Source organism: Ictidomys tridecemlineatus, chromosome 9 (genome assembly GCF_052094955.1).
Source record: "Ictidomys tridecemlineatus isolate mIctTri1 chromosome 9, mIctTri1.hap1, whole genome shotgun sequence".
NCBI lineage: Eukaryota > Metazoa > Chordata > Mammalia > Rodentia > Sciuridae > Ictidomys > Ictidomys tridecemlineatus.
Window position 1 is genome coordinate 80930484 of NC_135485.1, and position 10246 is coordinate 80940729.

Sequence of the window (10246 nt, forward strand, 5' to 3'; positions counted from 1 at the left end):
TACCCAAGCCTGGGTCACAGCCTCCCATGCCCCAGGGCAGCTGGTGAGCACTGGTGGAGGGTGGAGGGGAAGGCTTGCACCCCAGGAGTCGGGTCTGGACAGCATTCAGGTGGGAAGAGACCACTGGTCACCAAGGGGATGTGAAGCAGGGGGTGACCCAGGGCAGCCATGAGATCTCCTCTAAAGACCACTGTGGTCCCAGCAGTACAAAGGGACTGAGTGACATTATTACTCTTCCCTGTTTTAAGGACAGAGGTGTGGACGGGATTCCTGAGAGTCACAGAAAACATGGCTCACAGGTTTCATTTTGCCATCTAGGAGTGACCTTGACCACACTGGTGGCAATTCCCTGGACCTTTGATTAGCCCCCTGGCATTCTCCCAGTGAGTCCTCCCAGGCCCAGTTTCAGGGGCAGACAGCTGCTCTGACTGCTCTCCCTGGACCTGAGGATGACATGGGGTTTGAAATTCTTTTTGTTGCTGCACTGGGCATTGAACCCAGGGCCTTGCACATGCTAGGCAAGTGCTCTACCGTGGACCTAACCCAGCCCTGAGGGTGACAGGATTGGAGAGCATTTGCTAACTGAGTCTTGGTGAGGTGAATCCCCATAGCCCTGAAGTCCGCACGTTTCTCTGTTTCTCTACCAGCTGCGTTTGCAGAGTTTAGATCTTAGCTTGAGTTTTGTTTTCCCTTATTTCTTCACTTCTCTCTCTCTCTCTCTTTTGGTACCAGGGGTTGAACCAAGGGGTGCTTTACCACTGAGCCAAATCCACAGCCCTTTTTAAAATACTTCATTACAGACAGAGTCTCACCGAGTAGCTCAGAGCCTCACTAAATGGCTAAGGTTGGCTTCAAACATGCCATCCTCCAGCCTCAGCCTCCAGAGTGGCTGGGATTACAGGCATGCACCACTGCCCCCCAGCTCTGCACTATTCTTAATCAGAGAACCTGTGGGGCTATGTTTACTAGGTATGAATTGAGTTGCCCTCCAGAGAAAAGAAAAAGTAACAAAGCACTGCTGTGTGGGCAAATCAGGCATGACCCCAGGACAGGCTCAGCTTTCTCTCCAAGGAAACCCCACTGCCAAAAAGGAGCCCCTTGGCCAACGCAGTGGTGCGCTCCTGTAATCCCTGCACCTCAGAAGGCTGAGGCAGGAGAATCAAAAATTTCAAAATCAGCCTTAGCAATGGCAAGGCACTAAGCAAATCTGTGAGACCCTGACTCTAAATCAAATTCAAAATTGGGCTGGGGATGGGGTTCAGTGGTCAAGCATCCCTAAGATCAATCACCGGTACCACCCCCCACCCCCCCACCCCCCATGAAATAAAAGAGCCTCTGCTAAGGACTTCCATGTTGGCTGAGGCAGCTGCCTGCAGTGGGTATCCTGCAGAATGCAGTCAATCTCCCCAGGCCTGGGCTGTGGGGGAGGGGTTGGCCCGGTGACCAGGGGTTAGCCCCCAGCTAATGATCACTTGGTATTGTGGTTTGGATGTCAAATGTCCCCACTGCCCATGTGCTAAAGGCTTGGTCACCAGCCTGTGGCCCTTGGGACATAATAAAAACTTTAGTAGGTGGGGCCTCATGGAAGGAATGAGATCATTAGGGGTGTGAACTTGAAGGGGATATTGGGACCCAGCCCAGTCCTACCCACCCTCTTCCCAGTTACCCAGAGATGAGCAGCCTCCTCTGTCATGTGCTCCATCTGCCAGGATGTCCTACTGGGCTGCCACAGGCCCAAAGCAACAGGGCTAAGGTGCCATGGACTGAGACCTATGCAGCCATGAGCCAAAAGAAACCCTGTTTCCTTTTAAGGGGATTCTCTCAGATGCTTTGTCACAGCAACAGAAAGCTGACAGCACCCTTAGTCTGTGACCTTGCTTTATACATAGGGATGCTGAGGGCCCACAGGAAGCTGAGCAGCACCAGGTCACATGGTCCTGTAAAAACGATTATCCATTCATTCACTGACTACATGGCAGGAGCTGGACTCCAGATCTCAGTGTTTGAAAAAGTTGTGTTTCCTTCCTGCCCTTTAGTCCCTCACTCTCTCTTTGTGTATGAAACCAAGAAGGACCTTCAGGAGATTGCAATGCCACCCAGTCATCCTAGCCAGCTTTGTACTTGAACATGAAGTTCATGGGATGTTTCTGCTTCACATTGTGTTAGTCACTAGTCATCAGAGAGCTCTGTGCTTTCACTACAGAGTGCCACCCCACTTCCCTGCTGCAAGGGCTCTTCCTGCCAGGTCACCTGCTGGATGGAGGGCACTGCCCAGTGCCCTAGATCTCTCCTGAATGTCCTGTGACCAACCCACTGCAGGCCAGGCAGACATCCACAGAAAAAACAGCGAGAGGGTCTGGCGCCCCCTGCAGAAAGCACCCCTGTCCAGGTACTGTTATATAGATGCCCAAAGAACATTCCCCAAACCTGCAGTAGCTTGGACTGCATCCAAATGCAACCACAGACCGAGCACAGTGGCACCCACCTGTGATAGAGTGACTCAGGAGGCTGAGGCAGGAGGATTGTGGGTTTGAGGCCAGGTTTAGCAACTTATTGAGGCACTGTCTTAAGATAAAGAATTAAAAGGGCTGAGGATGTAGCTCAGTGGCAGAGCCCCTGGTCCAATTCCCAGTACCAAGAGGAGGTGGAGACACAAGAGATGAAAATTTCTGAGTTGGGTCAATGGAAAGTCCAAGTCCAATGAGACTGAATGCACAGGGGAAGCTCTAACCCGGAAAAGAAAAGAAGGCAGGGAACTTCAGCTCCAGGTAAAGGACTAGGAATTGAACCCGGGTGCCTTACCACTGAGCACACCCCAATACTTTTTATTCTTGTTTTGAGAAGGAGTCTTGCTACGTTGCTGAGGGTCTCACTAAATCACCAAGGTTGACCTCAAGTGATGCTCCTGCCTCAGCCTCCCGAGAATCTCTGGGATTTCAGACATGCACCACCATGCCCAGCAGGAAAGGAACTTTTATCAGTGCAGCCACAAGGGGACGGCAAGGGGACCCACATCTTAGCCTGTCTTCAGGGAGTGACAATGACTTGGACCTTTTATAGAAAGGGGAATGAGGGCAAGGGCTTGGGCTTTGCACAGTTGCCAAAGCAGGTGGTCCTGACCAGGTGAGGTCTGTCCATCATCCCAGGATTGGCCAGGTGGGGCCTTGTCAGGAGAGCTGTGTCACCTGCTTTGGCTCTCAGATGCACATCAATCAGACCTTGTTCCTGCGACATGAAACAGACTGCATGGGGGCGGGGGTCTGGATTCTGAATGAAGAGCAACTTCCTTCTGCTGAAAATAGAGACGGGCTACAACCCCCACGCCCACCTCAGGAGCCAGGAAAGCTAAGATGGGTCCTGCCCTTCCTCAGGCCTGGGCACAGGCCATCTGCCTAGGCATTTTCTGTGTTTTTCCCATTTTTGCTTTTCTTCAGGCCAAGGAAATTCACGTATGTAGATCACTTGGGTTTTGTTTCTATAAACTGTAACCACTTCTGTGGGTCAGGGGCTTCTTCCAAGCCTTCTGGCTGCTTCTCCCCAGTTTGATCAAAGTTCTTTATTTTTTCCTTTTTCTTTCTTTCTTTCTTTCTTTTTTTTTTTTTTTTGCCTCTTCCTTTTGCTGGTGGGCACTGATGCAGCCAGCAGCATCCAGTAACAAATCCAAGGTGACTCAGGCAAGGGGGATGGATGGGCCATATACTGAGGCAGAGATGCTGCCCTTCTAATTCTGCCTTTAGCCATCCATTGGACGTCTGCGGGTAGAGGTGGAGGGCTGGAGTCCTCCTTACAAACTCCCCAGGACTCAAGTCAGCAAACACTGAAAGCCCTGTCGCCCTCAGGGACAGGGCCCCAGACAGTTCCTCAGTGCCTCCCAAAGGCTGCCAAAAGAGAAGTCACTTGGGGCCCGACTTCAGGAGGATCAGCAAGGGGCGGGACAGGGGGGCTTCAGTTAAAAAGCTGCAGCCAGCTTGCCCTAAAACACCAGCCCTCACCAGCCCCACCCCGTTCCTGGACAGAAAGTCTTCCTCGAGCATCCTCACTGGGTGTCCCTGCAGCAGAACCCCAAGATTGCCCTGCAAAAAGATCTGTCAGGTGGCAGCGACTGATTTCCATGATAGATGCTGCTCAGCTCCAGTATCCCCTTCTCTAGGCTCGGCAGAGTCCCCTGAACCTGCAATGTGCCCAGATGTGCCTGGCCTGCAGCCCTGGCTCTGAACCAGCCTCGTGGAACACTGGGTGCACAGTGGAGGCCCGTGTGGAGTGTCCTCCTCCCAGTGCGCACCTCCTACTCATCCACTGGCACATCCCCAACCATCTGAGCTCCCGGGACCGCTCAACTTTCTTTCCAAAGGCCTTGGAACCCCAGGCAGGGCTTCTCCCCTTTATCCCCAAAGGATTGATGCATGAGGGAAGGGACCTGCATCTGGGGGCAGAGAGACTTCACTTTAGCATCATGTTGCCTACGTGGTACTTACACCCCTGAAGATCTCGCCCAGCATTTGAAGCAGGATCGATTTAGCCATGCAGCAGGTAAGCACTGCTAAGCTCAAAACATTGCATGGAAAGGAAAGAGATTTCTACTGCAATCAATTTCTACATCATAGTCTTCAGTAAAGGAAGACACCACTTGGGGGCTTCTCTGTCCCCTGTTGGTTGTAGCTAATTTCTAAAAACAGTTTCAATGAAGGGCAGCAACCTGCACATTTCAAGCACACTCTGCTGAGTTCCAATACTATGCATCAGCTGTGAGGGCACCACAATCAATATAAACAACATGTCTATCACCCCAAAAGTTTCCTCCTGCCTCTCTGCAATCCCTTCACACCTCCACCATCCCCCCTCACATCTCCAGGTGACCCCTGATCTGCTTTTTGTTACTAGATACTTTCTAGAAGTTTCAATAAACGGAATCATACAGCATGTTTTATTTTTTTTTAAATCTGGCTTCTATCAACATAATTATTTTGAGCATCATCAAGGTTAAGTGCCAATAGCTTACACTTTCCTATTTTTGAGTGATCAACTGTCTCTTAAGGTGGGCCTGGGGAGTCTGCATCCACTCACCTGCTGATAGACATCTACACTGTTTCCAGTTCTTGTCTATAAACAAAGCTGCTATGAAAATGTGTATACTAGTTTTGGCAAAGGCAGGTTGTAATTGATGGATTTCTGGAAGCTCAGTAGGCAAGTTGAATATTGAAAACTCCAGGGAGGGAACCCAGTGGGCAGAGCTTGTTCTGCAGAGTGAAGTCCTGAGTTTAACACCCAGCACCAAAAAAAAAAAAAAAAAAAAAAAAAAAGAGAGAGAAAAAAAAAAGAAACAAAGAAAGAAAGAGAAAAAAGAAAAAGAAAAACTCAGAACCACCACCAGATCACAGGGGCCCTCCACCTTTGTGGGTTTCACCTGCAGGAGTTCAGTGTTCCCACTGAGACTGTATCCAGGTTCCTCATGTTTCTGGACCTTTCTGACATACGCCAGAGCATTCTGTTCCTAACAAGGCTGCCCTCTAGAGAAACTGCTTTATCAGAGTCTGAACAACTGGGATTCACCAGAGCCTGTGTCACCTGGGGGAAGGCAGGCACCCAGCTCCAGCACCCTGAGTCCTGCTGTTCCACCTAAAAGGACAACAGGGAGAAGCACTGGGGACATTCCCAGCCCAGGATGCAGGCTCAGGAGACAGGGACCCACTGGAGGGGCCACAGAAAGCTTCCCTCCCACTCCTGGACACTCCCCAAGGCCTATTTCCAGGAGCTCCCTTCACCAGTGCTAGAGTTACAATGCAGACTAAAAGGCAAAGGCCTGAGAGAGGAGCAAGCAGGGACACTAGGACACTAGTCTCCCACCAGGAGGGATGCTGGGACCCTCAGACCAGGAACCCCCCAAACAACCACGACTAACCTGCCAAGGGCTCTCATGGAAAGACAGAGAACAGGCACCAGCAGAGGGGACAAGGCAGAAAGAGATGGAGACACAAAATGCTGGGACACAAATGAGGAAGAGCTTTGATGAGCTCATTAACATACTGGACTCCACTGAGCAAAGAATGTCTCAGCTTCCAAAACAGGAAAGCAAAGCAAGATAGGGAGAGGGAGAGGGAGAAGAGGGAAAGGGAGAGGGAGAGGGAGAGAGAGAGAGAGAGGGAGATGAGGGAGACAGGGAGAGGGAGATGAGGGAGACAGGGAGAGGGAGATGGAGAGGGAGATGGAGATGGAGAGGGAGAGGTAGATGGAGAGGGAGAGGGAGAGAGAGAGAGGGAGAGAAGGAGGGGGCAACAAGGGAGAGGGAGACAGGGAGAGGGAAAGAAAGACATGGAGAGGAGTGGGGAAGGAGAAGGGAGAGGGAGAGGGGGAGAGGGGGAGATGGAGAGGAAAAGGAGGAGAGGGAGAGGGAGAGGGAGAGAGGCTGAGGGGGAGGGAGACAGGGAGAGAAAGAACCAATATCTAAGAACTGTGGGAAGATAAGAGGTGTCATGTAGACAAGATGGGAATCCAAGGAAGAGAAAAGGAGAACTTCCCAAATTAGTACCAAATCAAAGTGGCTCAGAGAACTTCAAGCAGAAGGAACAACAAAAGAACTCCACCCAGCCTCAGCCTCCAGGAATCCAAACTGCAGCACCAAGAGAAAGCCAAGCCAACACCAAAACAGAACCACCATCAAACACACACACCCTAAAGGGGCCAGAGGAAGAAGCCAGCCCTCTGGGAACAGAGACACAATATATCCAACTGCTAAGAGTGTATTCAAGGAAGAGCGTGGAGCAAAACACTTAGAAGTGTTGAGGTGAAAGCCCCCCAACCTACAGCCATGTCCTGAAAACTCAGCCTTCAGAGTGAAGAGAAATAGAGACTCTCAGACACACCACGGAGGGACTGTGTCACCAGGAAGCTACCTGGCAAGAAATGCTAAAAGAAGTCTTTAAAGACAAGGACCATGATCCCGGCCAGAAAGAGACTTACATAAAAAAGAAAAACAACTTAATTTTTCTTGGATAAGTTTGTTCAGAACAAAATTAACAAATGTCCTTGATGAGAACTGTATACGTACATGTGAGATGACAGTGTGACGCGGGGTGGCAGAAGCACCAGGAATGCTTTGTTGCTGTGAGGTACTGACACCAGTCTCGACCCAGCAGTGTCATCTGAAAGTAGACCTGGGTTAGTTGTCAGTATACACTGCAGCCACTAAAAAAGGTTTTTAAAAAGAAGTATAACAGGTGTGCTGAGAAATGTGAGTAGATGGAATCAAAAGGCAGGAAAAGAAGAGACAGACAAAAACAGGCACAAAGAACCAGGGCAATTACACAGAACGGTACCAAGCACAGCAGATGCTATTTCAACTGGATCAATAATCACATTATATGTCAGGGGCCTAAAAGTACCAATTATCAGAGATTATCAGAGGGGTTCAAAAAACAGGTTCCACATCTTTGGTGTCTAGAAGTCCACTTAAAATATACAGTAGTACCCCCACCCAGGGATACATCCCGAGACTCCCAGTGGATGCCTGAGCTGCAGATGGCACTGAGCCCTATATACACTGTTTTCCCCTATATCTACATTCTTATGACTGTTATAAATTAGGCACAGGAGGAGATTGACAATGGTAACTAACAGTAAAATAGAATAATTTTAACATAATTCAATAAACTTCCAACCATCGCTCCCCTTAAGCTTTAAGTAAAATCAGGGGTATGTGAGTGTTAGCACTGATACTGCAACAGTCCATCTGATGAGCAAGATGGCTACCAAGAGTGAGTAACAGGCAGGGAGCGTATACAGTGTTGACACACTGGACAAAGGGACAATTCATACCTCAGGGGGACAGTGCGAGACTTCATAGCATTACACACAATGAAATATAATTTAAAACTTAGGAAATTTTTTTATTTCTAGAATTTTCCACTTAACAGTTTGGGACTGCAGTTGACCACAAGTACCTGAAACCTTGGCGAACTGAACCGTGGGTAGGAGGGGACCACCGTAGATTAAGAGTGAAGTGTTGAAGAGGGAAACACGGGGCCAATTCTAGTGAAGGAAAGCAGTAGTCACTGTATGAAGCTCAGACGATATTAACTAAGTGCAAGGAAAACTGCCAATTATATAGAGGGACAGCACCTGAATGATGATGGGACAGTTCTCCAAGATGTACCATCCTCAGGGAGCACGCACTGCACGGCAGAACATTAAAATACTTGAGAACTGCGAGGAGAGGTGGGTGACGCCATGACCAAAGCTGGAGACGGGACCAGCCTGCTGCCAGAAGTGGACAGACCCTGAAGGGGAACACCAGGAGGACAAAGTTAAGCTCAACAGGACACAGCACAGTGCGCTGACAGGATGTGCACAGGTGTCCAGAGGGCTTGCACTTACTGCGGTCGAGGAACGGCTGGTTTGAACTTCCCAGGCTTCTCTTTGGGGCCGCCTGTTCCTTGTTCCCCTTCTCTTCTTTTCCTGCCTTCTCTTGGATTGAGGGTTTTTTGAGTTTGTTCTGTGGTGCTGGGGATGGAACCCATAGCTTCCCACATCGATGCAAGCAACCCACCACTGAGCTGGGTCCCAAGACTTTTTTTTCCCCCAAGAAAATCGTTTCTTTAAAAGCTTTAAAAACAAATAATGCTGGTTTGCAAATATGACTTTGCTTAACGAGGGCCACCAACTTACAGCACTGTGATGTCAGGAACACAGAGTGTGCAGGGAAACTAACTAGTGCTGCTACAGTTGGGAGAATGGCTGCTGTTGCTGACTGAAGTGTGGGTGACACACATTGGGACTTGTGACCCATCAGATCAGCGTAGTTAATGGTCACCCAACTCCCTGCACAGGCTTGGGTCTGATCACATATTCTGCCTGGATAGACATTTCAGCCTCTTTTGTATATAAAAGACATACACATACTCTCTTTCTCTCTCTCTCTCACACACACACACACACACACACACTCTCACACACACATACACTCACACATACATGTATGTCCTGTCATACAAAGTGTAAAATTGTCTGCAAGGGCACACATTAAATAAACAAGTACTACGCGCCTCAGGCAATCCTATTCACTATAAATACATACACATTTTTTTGCACTTTGGTTTTTTTGTAGCAAATTTCTACATTATCTAGCAACTTGCAAAAGATCACAGTTTTTTTTTTTTCTGATACAAAATGTCTCTAAAGACTTGTTATGTTTAGACTTTAATCAAAGGATATGTGTCATCAACAAATCAAGAGCATTGTATGTTTGCCCAGCCCTTTCTGAGACAGGGTCCTGCTAAGTTGCTGAGGCTGGCCTTGAACTTGCGAACCTCCTGCACAGCCTCCTGAACCTGCACAGCTAGGATTATAGGTGTGTGCCACTGCACCAGCACAATGAGTTATTTTTAAGATTGCACCTCATTCCCTTTGCTGGCTTAATAGCTACAGCTCTGTGTCATGCTAGTGACTCCTTTACAATAGGGTTTAAGTGCACATCTTTACCTTAACCAGTCCACCTTCAAATGACCCCTTGCGAGAACCACATGACAGCATATTTCCAGGACTCCTCCCTGGTCTCTGTGTTGTTATCATACATTGCACATTTACATGTGTAAAAAAAATGTTGGCATTAATTGTGCTTTAACTACTCTATTGTCTTAAAGACAATAAACAGGAGGACTGTGACAAGGGCCTACCTGGGTAGGCAGAGGATTAGAGGAGGATGGGGGCAGAGAAAGTATTCAAAGAAACAGGAAATGATGATCTGCCCATGGAGAAGGAACATGGTGGGTCACACCCCTTACAGGGGCCTGTGTCCACAAGACTAAAGCATCTTTACAACTCAATGATAAAAACACAAATAACTCAATTTTTCAAATGGGCAAAAAGAGGTGAAGAGACATTTCTCCAGACACCACCCAAGCAGTGTCAAGTGTGTGACAAGAGGTTCCTGGTGCTGGCACTTGATGTGCAAGTTGGAACAATGAGGAACTTCCTGCCACCAGGGCAGCCTGGGCCCTGCTGGAGGTGGGTGCAGCTGTGAGGGACAGGGCAGGAGGTCACTTCCCAGGGATGGGTCAGCCCGAGTGGGGGTCGGGCACAGCCACCACAGCCCTTCATGTCCCTGTGCACATTACCCCTGAGTGGGTCTTTTCCTGTCTCCCTGCTCCATTTGCTTTTGCTGGTTTCATGGAGTATTTAAAGTAGTCTTGAACTGAGGTCAGTACATAATGTCCCTGTCACACTGCCTGGCACAGATCACGTGATCAATAAA

The 10246-nt window shown here is 48.9% G+C and overlaps 1 protein-coding gene across 2 annotated transcripts in view; it reads right to left on the reverse strand.

Moving 5' to 3' along the window:
* LOC144366834 (uncharacterized) overlaps positions 1–10104 on the reverse strand; it is a 30391-nt gene extending 20287 nt beyond the window's left edge. The window contains exons 1-2 of one of the 2 annotated variants that reach the window (XM_078021677.1): positions 8116–10104; positions 7046–7139 (exon numbers count right to left, since the gene is read on the reverse strand). The gene's annotated coding sequence lies outside the window, so the exon portion shown is untranslated. Of the gene's footprint in view, positions 1–7045; positions 7140–7937 lie in introns of both variants that reach the window. The other variant, XM_078021676.1, reaches the window with a different exon arrangement.
* Between the last annotated feature and the right edge of the window lie 142 nt (positions 10105–10246).